The sequence below is a fragment of the Apodemus sylvaticus genome, chromosome 12 (genome assembly GCF_947179515.1).
Source record: "Apodemus sylvaticus chromosome 12, mApoSyl1.1, whole genome shotgun sequence".
Classification (NCBI taxonomy): domain Eukaryota; kingdom Metazoa; phylum Chordata; class Mammalia; order Rodentia; family Muridae; genus Apodemus; species Apodemus sylvaticus.
The window spans coordinates 82,215,955-82,236,446 of record NC_067483.1 but is presented as its reverse complement, the minus strand read 5'-3'; the positions used below and the strand labels follow the sequence as shown (position 1 = coordinate 82,236,446).

The 20,492-nt window shown below is 38.9% G+C and overlaps 1 protein-coding gene across 1 annotated transcript in view; it reads right to left on the bottom strand.

Annotated features, from left to right (window-relative positions):
• The window catches only part of Fmn2 (formin 2), a 339,622-nt gene that overhangs the window by 9,035 nt on the left and 310,095 nt on the right, over positions 1–20,492 (bottom strand). The window lies entirely within an intron of this gene.

Below are 20,492 nucleotides of genomic sequence, written 5' to 3'. Positions count from 1 at the left end.
ACAAAGATCTCTAATTACAAAGCTGTAGTTGGAATTTACCTAAAAACTCCCACACAAAGCTTAACATCTCAAAAATAAAATTGTGAATATTTTCGGAACTGCGGTTGTATACTTTCTACACATGTATATAGGATAGGATCTGCTTTTTTTCCCTCACAGAGCATGTGGGTGGCTGATGCTTCATTTGGGTTTAGTGTATTAAGTTTAAAAGTTACTGCACACAAAAAAGCTATGAGCCTAGGAGATAGGAACATTTTTAAGGTTTACAGTATCATAAAGAAGAGATATATGAGTAAGAAAATATGGAAGTAGTTCATGTAGGATTTGTTAGCATCAGTTTTAAATTTTCATCATTTTTATACAAATAACTCTTAAACTATGTCTGTATGAAAACTGGATTCATTAAGTGTTTTCTAAACAAAGGGAATGGCTTTTCATTTCTGTTCTAATAAAGATGCATTTCCCAACCTTGAAGTATCCCTGACTCCAGACCCATTTATTGTCAGGAAAATATATACAAAATGTTCAGTGTAGTTAAGTTTAAAAACAGTCTGTGAGATGAGCAGGGAGATAGACTCAGATACAGACAGAAAAGAGAAGCCAGACATCCCTGTAGCCTGTAGACAGAACAACTTCTATCCACCTTCTGAACGAAAGGCCACTGTGGCCACAATCTTATCAAGAAAAGATACACTGTCATCATTCAACAGGGTGGGAAAGGCAGCTGCTTTCCCATTGCTAAACATTAATAATTTGGTCTACGCAAGTATCTGTGGCAGACAGTCACGTCCCGCTGGCTCCAGCTCAGCTTTCTGGCCATCAGAGTCTTCACTCTGGGAGTCAGGAGATCTGTATGTGGGAGAGATGTAGGCTGAGTCTGGGGCAGGCACTTCACAGGTCTGAGACCCCTTCATGAAGAGATAGACCTAGCAAGAAACTAAGAGCACGAAAGTGCCATTCCTGCTCCGACAGAATGCACATTACCAAAATGTAACACCATCAGGTCTGCCTACAAATTATTAATTTTTTTCCAACCTACAAAGTGGGAAGACAGAGAGAGGCAGAGATCTTAGACTGTGGTTGGTTGGCAGGAATGGGTTAAGACTCCTGGGATTCTTTTCAGGTAGATCCAAAAAAGGTATCAGATGTCCTGTGGAATTAAAGGTCAATTAAGCAAATTTATTCTGCCTTATCTCCTTTGTAACCCAAATGATCCCCAACCCACCCATACAAACTACAAAGGTCTGAGAAATCATAAATATAGCCATCCCAAAGTGGTTGTGGTGACCAGTATGAGACCGAGTGCTGGCTCCCCACTACACCCATTTCTGAGGTGCATGCTGATGATTTTTCAGCTTGTCAGAGAAAACACTGCATCAGCCTCCTCCAGTGTTACAGAAAATAGCAAGAATGAGCTCAAGCAGATTCTGACAGGAAGAAAACCAGGTTTTCAGTACTGCTGGAAGCCAGAGACTAGGTGCTATATGGCTGTAGCACATAGGAGACAGTGGGTGCAGAAGGGTATCCTGCTTCAGGTCCAGCTCCAGGACAAGGGAGTTGGGTTCACACTGAGGCACGCATCAGAGTTGGTCAGCTTCCTCCAAAAGCACATCTCCATTAATATCAACAGTGGGAACTACCTTCTGAGAAAACCTCCTTGCTCCAAACCTGATTCTTGACAGTTGCATAAGCAGGCTCTATGCTATTCTTCACAAAACTACACATGGATGTTTCCAAACATAAAGACAATTAACAGAGAGCCTCAGCTTATACAGGTGAAACCAGATAAAAGGAACACTCATTTACTTTTATTTATGTGCATATGTGTATAAGTGTGCATACATGTGTGTGTTCAAGTAGTATCTATGTACTGAGTAATTGGGATTACTGAGTGTCTTCCTCTATTGCCCTATCCATTATTTTGGGTGATGAGTCTCTCACTGAAGTTGGAGCTCACCACTTCAACTAGATTAGTCCCAAGCTGCTTGAAGTCCCCCCTCCCCCAATTACCTGTGTCTGCTACTCCCAGTGTTAGGGTTACAGGCACATACCATCAAGTTCAGCTTCTAACATTCATGCTGGAGATACAAAGTCAGGTCCTCAAGTTTGTGTAGAGAGTATTTCACTTGTAAAGTCATCTCTTCAGCCTTAGGGCTATTTATTCATAAGAAAGCAAACTAAGTCAATTGAATTAATTCCCTATAACCTGATCTCTTTGATGACCATCAAAGACTGCATTGCATTCAGAATAAGCATAGTTTTGGATAAATCACCCCATTTATTTTGTCGCCTCAGGATCTTTTCCACAGCTTTGTGGTGGCTACAGGTAAGAAAGTCAGATTGGGGTGGCTGTGTAATCACTTATAAACAAGACAAAACAATATACATAAAGAAGTCATTGCTTCCATTTATCTTCTACTTGTTCAGAAGGTTTCCCATGCTAGCTGGAGAATTAATTACTTTTTAGCTACCCCCACTCCCAATACTGTCATTTACTCTGAAATGGTCATTAAATCCCCAAGTCTTTTGCAGTCTTTAGAGAGTATCAGAGAGTTTCCAACTATGGGCATGTTCCTTAACCTCCTTGACTGCTCCCATTGGCCATGTGTTTTCTTGTGAACTATATTACTCCTCAGACTACACCTGACTACACAGTTGCTCATAGGAAACCTCTGTGGTGAAATTCCACTTGTCCTTCTAAGCCTCGGAAACCGCACCTATTGCTTTGACACTGACCACAAGCTGCTGGTCCTAGGTGGACTGTTCTTCACTACTTACCCACCAGGCTTTCCTTTAGAGTGTAACTACTCACAACCACCATCCAGCTCCCAGATCAACAGAATCACATCTCTCCCCTTCCTCACTCCTTCCATGTACAAGCATGTTTATTAATTATTCCTCAGTAGAGATGTTAACAAGTCTACCATGGTTTCTAATTCCCTGTTGGTTAGGCCCTTACTATCACTTGGATTATTACCTTATGGTGAAGAATGGCTTCCATGCAGGCCTAACTCATCTTTTCACAAGTAAGAAAATTGTTTCAAACACTTAGCTTTTTTAAAATTCAATTAAAAAAAGAGTAAATACTCTACTGTGAAATAGTCTACTGTCTGGCTCCAAGTAAGTTTATTTTTCTTTATTTGACACTGTTTTCTGGTGTCTATCAGTATAGAATACCCCATGCCCAACCTCTGAGGAAAACCCTTTGCTAAGTGTGTTACCTAAGAACCACCATTCTCTCTCTCCTCTCTCTTTCCTCTCCCCCCTCTCTCTCCATTGTTCTCCCTTCAGAGAGATCTATTTAGTGCCTGATGATAAGACCAAAAGGGTTCATGCCAAATGACCTAGGTGGTAATGGGGCTCCACTTCTACCACACATTTGAAAAATCTCTTGTGCGGTGTTGGTAAACTAGTTACAGAAAAGATGGCTCCCTGAGAAGACACTTTGATGAATTTCTGGTGGGGACAACAGGTTAACTTCATACATGATTTCAACACATTAAAAAAAAACCTGTATCTTACAACTCTTGACAAAATATATCACTAAAAGCTAAAAGTTTTAAGAGAAAAGTGGGGATGTCTATCAGATCAGAGAGGAGTTCTACAATTGGACACACTTTGAACCAGACAAGCAACCCTAGAGAGAGAAATGCAGCCACATGAAGACAGTCATCTTGGAATGCAAAACACAGATGATTTGACTGGAGAAGGTGAAGTACTAATGCTGACGTTACTTTTTAGGAGGGCTTTTGACAAGGTTCTCTAAGGATGTAAACTGTAGTGAGGAAAATGTAAAAGTATAACTTAAAGGAAAATTCTAAAGAATAAAGATTTTATCACAATTATTCAATCTCATCAGATATAAAATTTTAATGTAGAATCTAGGCAAGTTATTTATGAGTAGAAAAAAATATTTTACAAAAACCTTATGTTATGTTGCTTTGGAGGAGATTGAATCTGACACAGGTCACCACACTGAAAAATCTAGAAAGCAGATAACAGAGACATTTCTGGACTGGATGAATTCAGAGAGGACTGAGATCTCGGACAAGCCCTGGAAATCATCCATGCTATGAAGAAGAGAAACACTGTTGATATGGGGAATAGATGAGTACTAGCCAAGCTCGTGGACAGCTGGTGTGAAAACGAAGATCCCCGATTCTATCCCATCAAGCTAGAGAGCCATTTCATATTACTGAACGTGGAACACAGCTCACCACGAAGCCTGAAGTGTGCTATTTCAACTATTTCCAGAACTTGCTTTTTAATTGCAGTACTCTGAATTGAACTCTATGTCTCATGCATACTAGGCATGGACATCCTCTGGGCTCCATCCTCAGCAATGTAAACAATTACCTCTAAAACCATTTTATTTCATGTGCCTGAGTGATTAGCTGAATATATGTGTATGGACTAGAAAAGGATGCTGGGTCCTTGGGGATGAGAGGTACAGATGCTTGTGAGCTACCATGTAGGTACTGGGAATAAAACCCAGGTCCAGTCCTCTTAACCACTAAGCCATCTCTCTAGTCTCCTCAGCCAATTTTTCTTACTTTTAAACTAGATTTTTGAGAAGTTGTGTTCTTGCTAAGTTGTCTAGACTCAAACATGTGATATTGGCCTCCTGATTGCTGTAAATTAGAGGTTGGTTACTACACTTACCTTCACCACATTTTGTGATAAGCTTAACTGAGTCTAAAAATTCTGAACTTTGTGTCCACGTGTACCCTGAGATGTTTAAATTTCTAATCAAATTTCCTTTCACTCATATTTTAATCTCTGAAAGAAGAGATATATGATATAAAAATTGGTTTGCTCTCATGTATCTTTTAGTTCCACCTGACATGTAGGTTTCCATGGCAGCCCAGTCCCTGAGTCCTTTCCTTGTGGATGTGCATGCCGAAGAGGTTTAGGTTTCTTTAAAATGTAAAAGCAATAGTTACTGGTACCAGAAGCATATGATAGGAAATAAAACCTATCCAGCTGCACATGATGGTCCCAAACAGTAAAAAATTATATGACAAAAAAGTTCATCTTGCATTACAGGAAAAAAATGTTGTTTAGTACATTTGATGCTCTTTTTTATTTTTTAATGATTATAATGTGATTACATTATTTTCCCCTTCCCTTTCTTCCCTCCAAATTCTGCTATATACCTGCACACTTGCTCTTTCAAATTAATTGCCTCCTTTTTCTTTATTTGTTGCTACACACACATACACACACACACACACACACACACAGAGAGAGAGAGAGAGAGAGAGAGAGAGAGAGAGAGAGAGAGAGAGAGAGAGATAGTATGAATACATACTTGAAAAACCTGTCTAGTTCATATGATGTCAGTTGTACATACATACATACATGTACTTAAACCTGAGACAAAGAACTACAGGAGACAGAATAGTTGAGAGAGGAAAGAATACTCTCCTCTAGAGAAAAGTACACCAACTCATTATCCAATACATCCAATATTTTTCATGCAAATGCCCTTTTATTATTTCTAGTTGTGTTAATGTGTGTATGTTTATATGTCTCTCCCTCTCTGCTTCTCTCTCTCTTCCCCCCCTCTCTCTCTGTGTGTGTGTGTGTGTGTATAGGTGTGCACACAGGTGTGTGATATGAACTGAACTCTAGGCTCATACATGCTATTCAAAAATATATTTCTTAATCTCATGGAGTTTGCTTTTATAAAAATATGGTTAAGAAAAGTTTCAAGCATGGCTAGGGAAACAAATTCTATTGGGAACCTTGCTGAGATACTCATTTTAACACTTGTCTAGCAAGAAGGATGTGTGTAAATTATTTGCATCTTACTTGCTGAAGGACATGATGGGGGACGTGAAAGAACTCAAGGGCTATTAGACATAGGAATTAGATTATAGTGAATTTATCCAATTTCCTCCCTGTAAAACTCATAAAAGAGCATAACAAAGCTATTTATATCATAATAGCTTGAGATCATGCAAGAGGAAGAACGGCTTAATTAAGACTAAGATGTGGGAGATACAAGGCAGGGGCAGATGAAGGAAGCACCCTCACTATGGGGGAATAAAGTTCTCAATTTCTCTGTTACGGCACTATCTGACTACAACTATGTCTTTTATCCCACTATCTTGAAATCAACAAACCTCAGAAATTAAAGCTTAATATACCTCCCCTGACCCAGGTCTTCTTTTCACTATGACCTTTTGGCTGAACAAATTCCTCAAAATTACTCCCTCTGGTCACTCTCTCCACTCTGTTTCTATTATCTTTATCCCTAACAGTCTCAGAGCATCCTGTAGATACTGAGTCCAAAGGCCCATTCTTAGTTTTTCTCTTAGTAAGTGTAACAGTATCACTGAGGGCTCTCATCCTATCCCCATTCTTCTTAAACATTTCCTAAACTTGTTCCACTAGACTGTACTTCTGGTCGCAGTTCTCCTTCTCCAAGTTTACTTATCCCTCTCCCCCGAGCCACCACTTGCTGTTTGTCAACCACTCTGGACTTCTCATTAAACATGCTTTCCCCCAGCTTGTTCACTTGCTATTCCCACGGTCTTGGATTTTCTTCCTCCAGATTTCAACTAGTTAATTCTTTAACTACCTTCAAGTCCTTGCTTCTACACCACTCTTCAGATGCTATCTGACTAGCTGACAAAAACCAACATCCTCTAATTATGGCTTTCCTTGACATAGTAAAGATTTCTCTCTACTATATTGGAATCTTGGCAGAGAGAAGCTGTGTTTAGCAACTCTATTCACATATTGAAAGACCTAAGCAAAGTGTGTTGAAAAGTTCAAAACTGAGGGGAAAGGATGGAGATATGGTGTTCAGGAGAGAGAAGACATCAGCAGCACCCCCATGGGTAATGACTACACATGAATATAAAAATCTGAATAAAAGCATTCAAACTTCCTATATCTTCTATGCCTCCAAAGCTACCCCTTTCCACCCTAAGAAATGAACCAATGGTTGTAGTTACTCTAAGAAAATTTCTCCCAGAGAAGGAAGGATGAAGACGTAGGCCGGCTACTGTTGAGTAGTGGTGAGGAGCTGAGATGTGCAATTTGATAAGTAAATAAAGCTTGTAACAAAAAGCAAAGTCATAGCTGAAAACATGGTGTAATAAAGCTGAGTGAACAAGATGCAGTATAGAAACTGAGACAATTACAGCAGTGGGCATGTCAGAGTAGTGGAGAATCTGGATGGGTCTCCACAGTCAACCTTACATACCAGAAGCTTCATTAAGAGACTGATCTCTCCCCGAATTTCTAGATGGAATAAAAATACAAGTCCTTGCATATTTCACTCAGCTCAGTATGCATTCGTTCTACAGTCTACAGTTCTTTACCACTTTCTGGACAAATGCTTTATTGAGACAATTCTCCATTTCAGACAGGAGTTTGGAATATCTCACTACCAAAAGGCTCAGGTAGCATGAGTAATTAAAGGGTTATCGCTCTCCCCCAAGGCTCAGGTAGCTCATGTAATAAAATACAATATTTCTATAATAGGTCTATGAACATTTATGGTAAGCTGGACACATAGAGATTATAAACACCTCAGAAAAGTGGAGTTTTCCTGACAGGCAAGTTTGCTGTATATCTATGAACAATTTTTTGTTTCATAATTTTGTGTGTTTTTAAATTGTAGATAAGAGATCATGACTCCAGACTAGAGGATGGTGAAATTCATTTATTATCATTATTATCTTTAGATGATTGTGAGTTCCCTTATTTTATTAGGCAGGTCATTAAATAACCAAGTAGCAGATTGAAATGGTTCCTTGGAATCAAGGCCTTGCATATGAGAACTTAATTCTTAGCTTTATGAAATCAGAATGATAAAACGACTTGCTTCTAATCACTGTTCATGAAGAGTGCCTATATACTTCTGGAGGCCAGCTTATTTGCATCCTGTGGTGACTCACCAACTTTCTGGTGGTTATATTTCTGCTTCTCACAGCTGAGAGATTATGCTTGGTTTTTCTTTTTCTCATCTGAGTGTGGAGCAACCTACCGGATTACACTTAATGACTGAGTTGACCGGGGTAATTTTACATTTACTTCTGAGAGAGCAAATAGAAAACTACCAAGTGGGCAACACTTAAACCTTTATGCATAGTGATGCTACCTTTTGAGAAGGGTTTATATACTTCTTAAATAGTTGTGTGATTTTCAGGATCCATCCATCCAATCATTAATCTATCCATCCATCCCTCCCTCCATCCATCCATCTATTCATCCACCCATCTGTACATCCATGCATGCATACATTCATCCATCTATTCATTCATCCATCACTGATCCATCCATTCACCCACCCATCCATCTATGCATCCATACATTCGTCCATCTACGTATGCAGGCATCTATCCATCCATACGTGCAGGCATCCATCCATCCATCCATCCATCCATACATACATACATACATGCAGGCATCCATCCATCCATCCATACATACATACATACATACATACATGCAGGCATCCATCCATCCATCCATCCATCCATCCATCCATCCATCCATGCAGGCATCCATCCACCCATCCATCCATCCATCCATCCATCCATCCATCCATCCATCCACTCCATCCATCCATCCATCCATCCATCCATCCATCCATCCATCCATGCAGGCATCCATCCATCCATCCATCCATCCATCCATCCATGCAGGCATCCATCCATCCATCCATCCATCCATCCATCCATCCATTCAGGTATCCATCCATCCATCCATCCACCCATCCATCCATTTTTGTAAAACCAATAATTCCCTCTCTATTATTATATCTAACTTACTATAAATGTTCTCTGGCTTGTGGCTCCTGTATCACATCCTACTTTAAACAGATCTAGCTTTACTTCAATGTCAAACTCCAAATTCTGTACTTCTAGCTCTGTTCATAATTTGCCTTATTTTTTTTTAACTGAGAGGATTGCACTGTTTAAAGACAGCTAGAAGCTCAATCTTTGTTTTTTAAAGGTATATAATATAGCTCTGCACTAAATAGGGACCTGCAATATGATGGAGCTGTACTATGAAATTATAGTATATTAATATCCATAGTATAGTATATTAATATCCACAATCATAATTAGCTAGAGAGAAATGGGCTGATAAAGAGAAAGCAAAAAGAACAAACCTGCATAACTGCTGTGGCTGTACACAAAAGAATGCCCATTTAATTCATTCTGTAGAGCTGGGTCCCACGGAAACATACCTCTCTCTGGTTTTATCAGTTAAGAGTGAATATTGCTGCTTATAAAAAGATCATATGAGCCACCAGGAAGAGAAGTGATCCTGTATTCTCTGTATTCCATATTTTCTATTTTAGGTACTATTATCTATATTAGTTTATTGTATTTCATTAATCACATTATAATATCTCTGCTTCACCCCCATTCTTCTACTTCTCCAATTCTACCTCCCTCCATCCAGTTCATTTGTACTGTCTGTTCATGGAGAGGTACACACTGTTTTCATACACAATAAACATGACTTTATTTTTTAAAGACAGATGCTCACTATGTACTCTTGATAGGCTTGGGGGTCACTATATAGACCAGGCTTTCCCTGAACTCACAGAAATTTGCCATTGCTTTCCTAGTACTAGGACTAAAGGCTCATGCCATCAAGCCTGTCCTACAACCATCATTTATAAAGGCACTATTCAGAATACTGAGCACTCACGATGAGCTATTCACTGTGTTAGGAAAATTTCAGGAAATATCATGAACTGCTTTAATACCGTGTCCATTTGAGATTGTTATTTCTGTTCTAGAAGTTAGAAAGTAATGCCAATTAAGCTAAAGTAATTTTCTAGTTTCACCATTTTATAATTGTTAGCATACAAATTCAAGACATGGAAATATATACTGTAGAAAGAATGGTCGGTATAATAAAGCTGTGTTGTCTGTGAATTCCAATGTTATGGATTTCTAACAATATTTCTTACCTTTAGTGCAGGAATTTTCTAATGATAATCCTATTTGAGAGGTTTCTATATGAGACTATGTTAGATGTTTTATAGCCCGAGGCTCATTCACCTGACTCCAGGAACTAAATATCAGTATGTCCATTTTATAAGTTGGAAAACTGAGGGTCAGAATGGCAAACCAAGAGATTGAGCTATACATGTACCATTAAATGTAGGTCTTATACAATGTAATCTCATGTTCTTAACACTTAATACATTTAGCCTTTGTAAAAATGAAAGTTCAAGAAGAATGAGTGGCTGTAGGGAACCAGTCCATGAGAAACCTCAGTACAGAAATGGCCATGTCTGTGTTAAAAAGTAAGGATTCATTAATAGCCACATGAAGTCTGACACTTCAAAAGAAACCCTCTGCTTATCTGTGAGCATCAAAAATTCTCTTAGCTGATGAAATATACCCCCCATCATCTTATGTCCCGCCCCCCCACTCCCTTGGAAAACTTTAAAGTGGACAAATATAATTTTAGCAAACGTTCCAAAAATGTTCACCCTAGGCCTAAAAATTTGAACCCTAGAGGTTAATTTTTAAAGTGATCCCCTTTAATAAAATTAAGATCTTTTATGAATATACTCTGATGTGCTTTACTTCTGCAAGATACACAGTGTCTAGATACATGATGATAATTGCAGCTATTTAAGGATTAATGGCTGCCAGACTTGGTGTGCATGCCTTTAATCATAGTACTTGGGATGCAGAAGGCAGAGGATGTGCCCATGTCATCCAGGGTCACCCTTTGACACATGTTCCAATAAGCATAAGAGCCAGGGATGTAGCTCATGGTATAGCACTCACCTAGCAAGATGCAGGCCCTAAGTTTGTCAGGTTAAGGATTATTTCCTTTTATCTCATGTAACAACATTTAGAGGCTCATGTCCAAGACATTTTTTTGACAACATAAAAATCTGAAGAGTAGGAATTCTTATATATAACCTTCATGTTCTGACTATTTTAATGGAAAAAATAAATCTTGTATTCTATGAATATTCATTATTTATCTGACAGTGAATACTTATGTTACTCATTTTAATTTTTTTATTTTCAGCATGGTAGTCAAAGCACCCTACCTCACATACCCAAATTATAAAATGGAATAAATCTTAATAGCATTTAATTGCATAGAGAAAATGCTACATTATTAATATAACTGCATATTTCCTTTCTTTTAAAGGCAACTATTAGTATCATGTTCCCTTACTAAATGCTGCAATACTTTTGTCCTACCTCAGTGTTATTCAGATATTAAATAGGCATATCTTCTGCAGCTCAGTAGTTTTGCTTCCTCCTGATTCATAATTTGTTGGAGACAAAGGTCATTTTTGGGTTAATGAAACTCAAGGGATTACTTATACTCTCTGGGGATAGCAGGTGAATCTGATGTGGGCTGCTAGCTTTTTCTCCAGGGCAAGCTCTCATCATGTCATTTTCTGGAACCATTCCAGGTACATAAGGACATTGCAAAGGCTAAAAAGAGATGGAAGCGAACTTATCATACTGTGTCCTTTCCACCTCTGAAGAAACAGCTATAGACTGACAACCAACACACTCAGAATTCAATGTTCAAGTCTCCCTACCACCTGAAACTGGCACTATAGCTCAGCTTTATGAATACTGGGTGCTTTTGCAGAGGATGAAGTCTCAGTTCCTATTTCCCACATGGTGGTTCATAACCATCTGTAACTCCAATTCCAGGGGATCCTATGCCCTTTTCTGTCTTTGACTATAAAGCTTACAAGTGATACAGGGATACACATGCAAGCAAAACACCCATATACATAAAATTAAATAAAAGTAAAAATTGAAAGGAATACCTGTTACCAAAAATTAGTATTTAATTATAAAGATCAAGGGAAAAATACCACAGGGATTGAATGTATTTGCGTTCTGACCATATACTGGCACCAGCACACCTTGACTCTTGTTTTGACCTCAGCCTCCCTTTGCTAGGTAGAACCAGGAACTCTCTCTACTCAGGTGATGATAACAGAGGCCACCCATACCAGGAGAGGTCTGTGTCTTTATATAAAGGCAAAGGTGACTGCTCTTAGATGAGTCCCACTCAGTCTGTAGGCACAGCTTCCCTAACGGTACTTCAGATGCCTCACCATCAAATTTTAAATCCTTTAGGAAAGGTCTCAGCAAGGGGACAGAGCTGTCTTTCTCTAGAGGAGGAATCAATGAGCTGTGGAGACAAGTTGGCCAGGGACACTGTCTTTGATGGAGACAGAATGTGTGATACTCAGTGCCAGTTGAACTACAAGTCCGAAAAGGAAAGGAGTGGTCTGGGTAATCAATCGGAGGTGGAACATGGCCAGGACAAAGTGGAGAGGATGGAGACAGAGCTGATAGATTATTTAGAGGATGCTTAATATCCCCAAGATACAATGACAGATGAAGCCGATTAGATAAACTTTTTAAACTTTGAAAGGTTCCCAGGGATCAGGGATTCTAGGTATGTTATTACAGATCTTATCTAGAAAGCAGAGGTACAAATAAGTCAAAATAGAAAGAGATGCAATAATATACAAATATTCATGGGGGTTCAAATTTAAAAAGATAGAAAACAGATTGAGGGAAATGACCTCTTGCATGTCTATATATTAACCTGAACATACAATCAGAGAGGCTACATTGCAGAAATGCTTTTATACCAGCTTAGGGATTCTATTAGGTACAATTCTATATTAATTTGCTTGGCTTTGCATTGTTACTCCTAAAATGTAAAAATTAAAGCTACACACTCAAGGGTTATCATTACAAAAGGAAAAAATTAATGTAATCTTGCCAGGTGATGGATTTATCATTTGGCTAGACTGTGACAATCATTCCAGGATGTATACAGATAGCACAAACATTAACCTAGCAACATAATTTGTCAACTATACTCAAATAAAGCCAGAAAATATTCTATATACAAAAACTTAGACAACAATGATTTAAAATTTGTAGTCTACTTTCAAGGAGGAGCAGTAAGCAACAGATTCTCCATACAGAAAACAAAACAAAACAAAACAAAACAAAAACAAACAAACAGAAAACCCTACACGCTATCTATGTGACATTAATTTGTCCTGAGGGCTGTAGTTCAATTGATAAGACATTTGACTTGATGGCAAATGTTAATGACCAAGACTGCACTGCAATTTTATAGCTAGTTCTTCAGTATCAGCAAGGTTAACTTTCATGGGTACCTGCTTGCTAGTAAGAATAACAGTAAAGACATTTCACTATTACTGTCTGCCTCACACCCCCACCACCAAAGACTCAAACTAAACAAAGAACAACACCCACAACAAAAAGTCTTGGTCCTTCTCTGTCATTGGCTTCATAAAGAGACTAATATCTACAACACGGCTAACACAACCTCTTCCTTCTCTACTTTTCCAGTCTAGTTTCTGATTGGACATTATTTATTCCAGAGCCCACAATTTTAAAGTGCAGAAGAATTACCTTCAACTTCTCAACCATATTACTTTCAACAGTTGGAAAGCAGTAGTGTCTGAGAGGACATCTCTGAGGCTGACTGAGGAGAGACTTCTGCCTTGAAATTCTCCCACCCAAAACAGAGTTAGCAGAGAGCAACATCATGGCAGGAGGGTTGGTGGGAAGCACTTTGAGTCCAAAGATTTTAGTTCTCTTAGAAATCCAGGCTACATCAGAAGTCTTTACAAACCAAAACATTTGCTAATTTTCCATGATGCAAACCTGACAGATCTGCTCATCTTCCTATAATAAGGTATAAAACCATCATATTCCTTGAAATTATCTTAAAGGAAGTAAGAATTACCTCCTTTAAAACACTTGCTTTACTGGGACCAGTTTTCAGCCCATATAAGTTAAAAGATACTATTTTTGAGGGATAATTTTGACTCATATTTTCCGGGAAGTATATTTTGATCCAAGATATTTCTACTATAAACTTGGCTAAATCATCAAGAATACTTTTAACAAATGCTGATGGGAAACTACAAACATCTTGGATACCTCACCAGCTCCCACAAACTCACTAGGAGATTAGCCAGCAGTTAAATACCCACTAAAGCAAAAATACTTTTGGCCAAGCTATTTTCCTGGTTTGGGTTCTAATTTTCTAATCCGGTGTTTTCACTACAACACTTGAGAGCTGCTTCAACTTCTCAATGTGGAATTCTCTCTCCAACTTGTCACTTCGTCCCTCCCTCTCCCCCCACACCTGCCACTCACCCCTCTCTTCCTCGATGGCCTTGTGGATGCTAGAAGGTACCCTACGCCACCACTAACTTACATCTTCAGCTCACATTTATTTTTCTTTATCCCTTTTTCTTTTTATGGTCTGAGGATAGAAGTCAAGAAGCATTGAGAAAAGTTTCCTCAACACTTAAAAACAAAAACAAAAACAAAACACCAAAAGGTTTGGGTAGCATCCCAAGACAAAGAAGCCATTGCAAAGATTTCTTATATTTAGGTGTCACTCTGGGTTGTTTATATCCTTCTAAAAGAAGTAAGCTTTGCAAAGTCAAAGCAGTGATGTCCAGAGTTTAAGAAAGCAGTTTAGGAGAAAAAGGTTAGGTTGACTTATTTCCTAAATCTTTCCAATCTTGTCTGATAGGATTTGTGTGATGGGCTCATTGGCTGTAATATAGTTGAAAGATGTGGCCCTGTACATTGCTTGAGGTGTTGGAAGCTGCCGAAAGTAAGGGGCGTTGTTTGGAGAACAGTCTACACAGAATCGGTGGTACTGGTTTGGGGAGTAAGAGTTTAACTGTTTGCTCAGACACCGAGGAACCAAAGGTCCAGTTCCAGAAGACTGGCAATAGGAAGAAGGATTTATGGGTCATTTCTCTAAAATTGGTAAAGGGAATGGGCGGCTGGTCAACCAAAGTCATTAACACCACCACTCAACAACACAGAACTGAGGTAAAGGGAGGATTTCAGTAGCTGGGATGTCAGCAGATTGGTAAAGTGGCCTAGCACGGACAAAGCCCTTAGTTCAATCTCTATCACAGCATAAAACCAGCCAACTACGGTGGCACATACTTGTTCCAGTGAGCTGGAGGCAAAAGGATCATGGGTTTAAAAACAGTATTGGCTCCATAGAGAGTTTGAACCCAGGCTCAGTTACAAGAGATCCTGTCTCAATAAAAAAAGGTGGGTGGTAGGATTTTCACTTTATTTCCAATTGCCTTCAAAGAGATTTCTTCCCTTCCAAATTTACCTGCCAGCATCATACCTAAATCTGACATTGCTTGGGTACAAATTTCTGAGACAAGAATTTTTAACGTGGCAGGAGAAATCTCCAATATAATATATGACTTTGTAAGAACAAACATCCAAATCATCTCTCTCTAATTACAGACCTCAGCTGGGCTGCACACAGGCTGATTGCCATGGGCTTGTGCAATTAGAGAGGTAGCTAGTCCTTCTCACAGTGCTTCAAAGACTACCTGTCTTGAAGTAAAATAAACCAGTAAATTACATTAGACAGTGTTCTAAACATAACTCATACTAGTGTCGCAATTGATTTATTGAATCACAATGACTGATTAAAAATGAAGTTATTGTATACCACACTGTACATCACGGAGCTTGGGCGCCAGTTTTCTGCAGACAGATTTTGTTGTCTAAAATGATTTTAGTGGTTTAAATTCTCTGTTAAAAAAAGAAATCTTCTGTGAACTCTAAGCTCCATATTCCAAGTTTTCTGTACACAACTCACCTCTCTCCTTGTTCTCTGCGGTATATTACGCCACTCAGTGCTAGACTGTACAATCAACGAAAATGAGATCTCCTTCATAGGGACTTGAATATGTCAGTGCTTGGTAAAGGTGTAATGAATGAATAAGGGAAAATAAAGCCCACAGAGTTATACAGGTGGAAACTCTGACTGAATACTGATCTTAAATCATAATAAAGCAAAAAAGAGAAGTGAAGTTACTTTGGGGGCAGGGAGTGGGCTACCCACTTCTTCCTGGATTTAACCAATAGCCTATTAATCAGGAACCACAATGTCTGTATATGCTTAATCATTTGGGTTCTTGTCTCGTCTCTACAAGGTCTTGTCAATGTGGCTGGGTGAATTAGCTCACTAATGCTAAAGGTCTCCTATGGTTTTATAATGTCTAAGTGACAATTAGGGGGATACTTGGTAAAGTTCGTTAATATATCGCTGATCTCCTAAATGTTGTACTCAAATGGTGTTTTTAAAAAATGTTTTGTGTTATACTGTGGTGGCATGCCTGAATCTTTTAAGAAGGGAATGTTTCTTATTAATAAATATATATTTATACCAAGTAAATGGAAAAAACACTTTTGTTGACTTATAATAAAGTCAGTGTGTTATGAGGTCATACAAAAGCAATACTGTATCATATCAGACAGCATGCATATAGAAATACAGTGTACAGTAAATAACATTTTAAACAAAGGTCTATTCTCACACACTTCTATAGGCTATCTTCTTACAATGATGCCATCCCTTATGAATACACTAAGTCCTCTTATTGGAGACACAATGTAGACACCATTTGTATTTAGTGAGAGAGAAAAAGCCAAGGAGCCTCTAATATGTAGGAAGTGCAACATATATGCAAAGTCCATCACCTTGTCCTATCTGTGCATTGATGCTGTCAGAGAGGTGTAATCACCTCTATTTTACAGGTGAGGAAAGCATGACTCTTGATAGGTCAATGACCTTCCAGACAATCCTGGAGCTAATAATTGGCAGGTAACTAATACCCTTTGCTTTCCAAACCGCATCTCCTAAAAAGAGGGCAGATAGACTCAAGATGATTGAGAGGGAACACACTATATCAGGAAACACATTCGATGAAATCTCATGAGTTATTCAGACAAGGCTAGAAAAGCAGAGTTCTCCCGTACTACCATGAGATATCAGAACTAAGGTGGTGAGAAGCCTTCATACAGAACTTCAAACATTAAAGAGTCATTTATAAAGACCAAATTAGAATAATGGAAATTTTACCATGGCATGAGTTCAATGGTATAACTAAAATCAGGAAATGCATGGAACTGAAGCATTTCTTCCTTGAAAGCATCCCTTTAAGACACAGGAAGTAGCTGAAACATACTAGGACCAGGAAGGTAGAGGATGTGTAAGGCATCTCCCTAAGGCTATAAACACAGCAACACTTAACAGGAGCAGGTGACTCTCCAGTCAGCGGAGCTGTCTATGAGTTGAGCAGGAAGCCTCAGGGATGTGGCTTCTAGAAGTCACTCCTAGGTAGCATGGGCTGTGTGGTGATACAGCTGCACTTTAGACACAAGTAACCCTCATAACTCATGGGTTTACTAAACTAGTCTTGAACAAAACAAAAATTGTTTTTAGTCTGTCATGGGGTAAACAGCACTAAGCTGGGATAAACAGACCATTTTTCACATTTTGCCAGGAAAAGCCACCTAAAACATACTAAAGCACTTTGGCAATTACAAGGACAACTTTTACAGGTTTGATAAACTGACATAGGTCACTCTTCCAAGCTTCCCCTCTTTCTTTCTCTCTACCTCTTTTCTTTTTCTTGAGAAACTATTTTTCTTTTATCTACCAAAACCTGCTGTGAAGGGAACTGCTAATCATGCCAACCCCTGGCTGGAGGAACTGGTTGGCACGAACTTGAGGTATTTGTGATAGCCAATTACTGCCTGGCCATAGTAGGGGAGCCTAAGCTGGTCAGAGCTCATTTGTAGTTTACCTTGGAATTCTTCTAGAAGGTGCTGGAGAGTCCTTTCTGTGCCTGAGTTGTGAAAATGTTAGCCATAGATATTCATGAGGTCCACAGGACATGAAAAAGCTGGCTTGAAAATTAAAGGAACCCAGGGAAGAAAGTGGGAGGAGAGTAAAGGGAGAAGAAAGGGGAGAAAGATAGAAGTGGAAGGAGAGAACAGAAAGAGGATGATGAGAAGGGAGGGAGAGAAGAAGAGAAGAGAGGAACAGAGAAACAGAACACAATTAAGGAGAAATAAAGGGGCTACCATTCCCAAGGAGCAGAATTTAAGTCCCAGCATCTTTCTATGTGACAGCTAATAAAATCCATTAACTCTGGTTGCAGAAAATCCAATGCCCTCTTTAGGTTTCTGTGGGCAATTTATCTACCTGGTCCATAGACATAAACTAGGAAAAGATACCCATTTGTATAAAGAGATAAAACTTTTTTTTTTTTTTAAAAAAAGAAAGGTCCAGAGAGATGCATGTCCAACCCAGTGACTGCCAGCAGAGTTCTGTATCTGGGCACCTCACAGGCAAGGTCCTCTCCCACCTTCCTGGTGTGACTGTCTAAATAAGGTATCTATTTTTATGAAGGTATTTGGTGAAGAGTTTTTCTGATTACAATAGTCAACTTAAAACTATGTGAAAAAATATGTTCATTACTCTAGGGAGTTTGTGTCCCTATGTCCATGTCAGTGACAGTAACATAACAAGTCAAGTCAGTAACTATTTACAGATGCACCAAAGGAAAAGGACTGTGGGTAAGTCACAGGAGAATGCTCTCTCCTAGAAATATTGACAATAGCCCTCTCCCTTGGAAATAAATGCTACAACACAAGCAAAAGAATTTAAAGAATGATCAAGGAAATGTATAATATATGTGAATATTATGTAATGTGTTATGTTATACAATAAAGAATTGACTTTTAAATAAAATATGCTGGTGATAGAAAATATTTCAGGGAATATTCACAGGAGGGAATAGATTATGGGGGGAAAGCATCCAATTTTAACAGTCTAAATTCTTTCTGAGGTTCTAGTCATGTGATATGACTGGGTCAGAGGTTTCACACTTGGAACTCACCATGCCTTACTTATTGTCTATCAAATCCTAGAGGATAGCATTTCTGAAACATGTTTCTATTACTACAGACATCATAATGCCAAGCAGATGACATTGGAGAACTTGGAGCATCAGCCACTTGGTACACAGCTCTTAGAAGGTACTCTGGATCTGTGTTAATGCTTTGTTGGTTTGAAACTGTTCATTTTCAAACAGGGACCTCACATTTTTGTTTTACTTATGCAGTGTATCCAGCTTGGAGCAGAGGGACAACACTGTACAAACACTTCAGATCAATGGCTCCACTCTACACGACAGCCTGGCCATCATTTGCCAAGAGACATAACAGATGCTAGTCCTTCCTGACCTGCCACATGGTCTGCTTTAGCCCTTTATCATAAGCAAATGTAGTAAAATTAGAAGTGGATGGCTAGAAATAAACAGATTGAATAAATTCACAATAGAGCCACAATGAAATACAGTCACCAACTGTGTGTCCAAAGGCCCTTAGAATACTCCTAGGATATGACACTCCCATAGCATCAGAACATGTTCTGGTTGGCTGAAAGAGTTAAAAAGTAAAGGTGACCTTGTCTAAGAATGTGAGACTCAATCACTCCATATGGTTAGAGTGATGGTGCTAATGTCACCAAGAAACAGAAGTCCTTTTAAGTTATGCTGAACAGTGTATCTGAGTCAATGAGCCTCCATATGTCCTGCTAGGTGACGTCTTCTTACTGGCTTTATACTCTGTGTGGGGATGCAGGAAATGATGAAGATGGAGTCCATCTTGCTGCCCAGCATCAAGGACATGCTTGTGTCACGATGTGTACTACTCCTGTACTCATTCCTGTCTTGTTGATATATCTTCATTTTGGTTCCTTCATCCAAGAGACGCTACAAATACCTACTCTATATGAAACAGTATGCTTTCCATTTTGAACCATAGGGTGAGTGGGTTTCAGAGTATTTTCAGAGTGAAAAAATTTAAATTTAGAGATTCAAGAAAGGAAGGATGCTACGGTTACAAAATGTTCCTCCTTAAAATTCCTCCAAACTGAGCAACCACTTTGATGCAGAGAAAATAAAAATATCATTTAGTATATGTACAAAGGAATATGCAAATAAATGTATGGCAGAGGAGTGATTAAAATATCATTATCTCTCTGTGTGCCTGTGTGTCTGGTGTGGTGTGTGTGGGTATGTAGATACATGTGTATCTGTGTGAGCATGCATGTGGGGGTCAGAGGTTGACTTTGTGTGACTTCCACAATTGTTTCTCCATCTTACTTTCTGAGATAGTCCCTGAGGAACCTGGAGCTTTCCAATTTGGCTGTATTTGGGAGGCTAGTGAGCCACAGGGAAAGTGTCTGCATCACCTACATGCACAATAAAGGCTTGCACTTAACTCTGTTTACTTAAGGAGATGGGAAACCTATTTATACATGAAAACTGTGTGCACATCATGATGTATGTGCAAGCAGAGCAATCTGATGATACTGAGCAGTAGGCTATGGAATATTAATGCAGAGAAGAACCACGCCTGGGGATGTAAGGTCTCTGAAGGACTAAAGCAAAACCATCATTAGTACAGGGATGGGAGGAAGTGTACTAATTGGGTGTGTGTTAAGATTTGCTTTCTGGGTGGATTATGTTTCTCTTTCATTTCCCCACTAGATTCTATTTGGGGAGGCTGCCTGGGGAGGGCTAGCTTTCTCCATGAGTTAATATTTAATATGCCTTT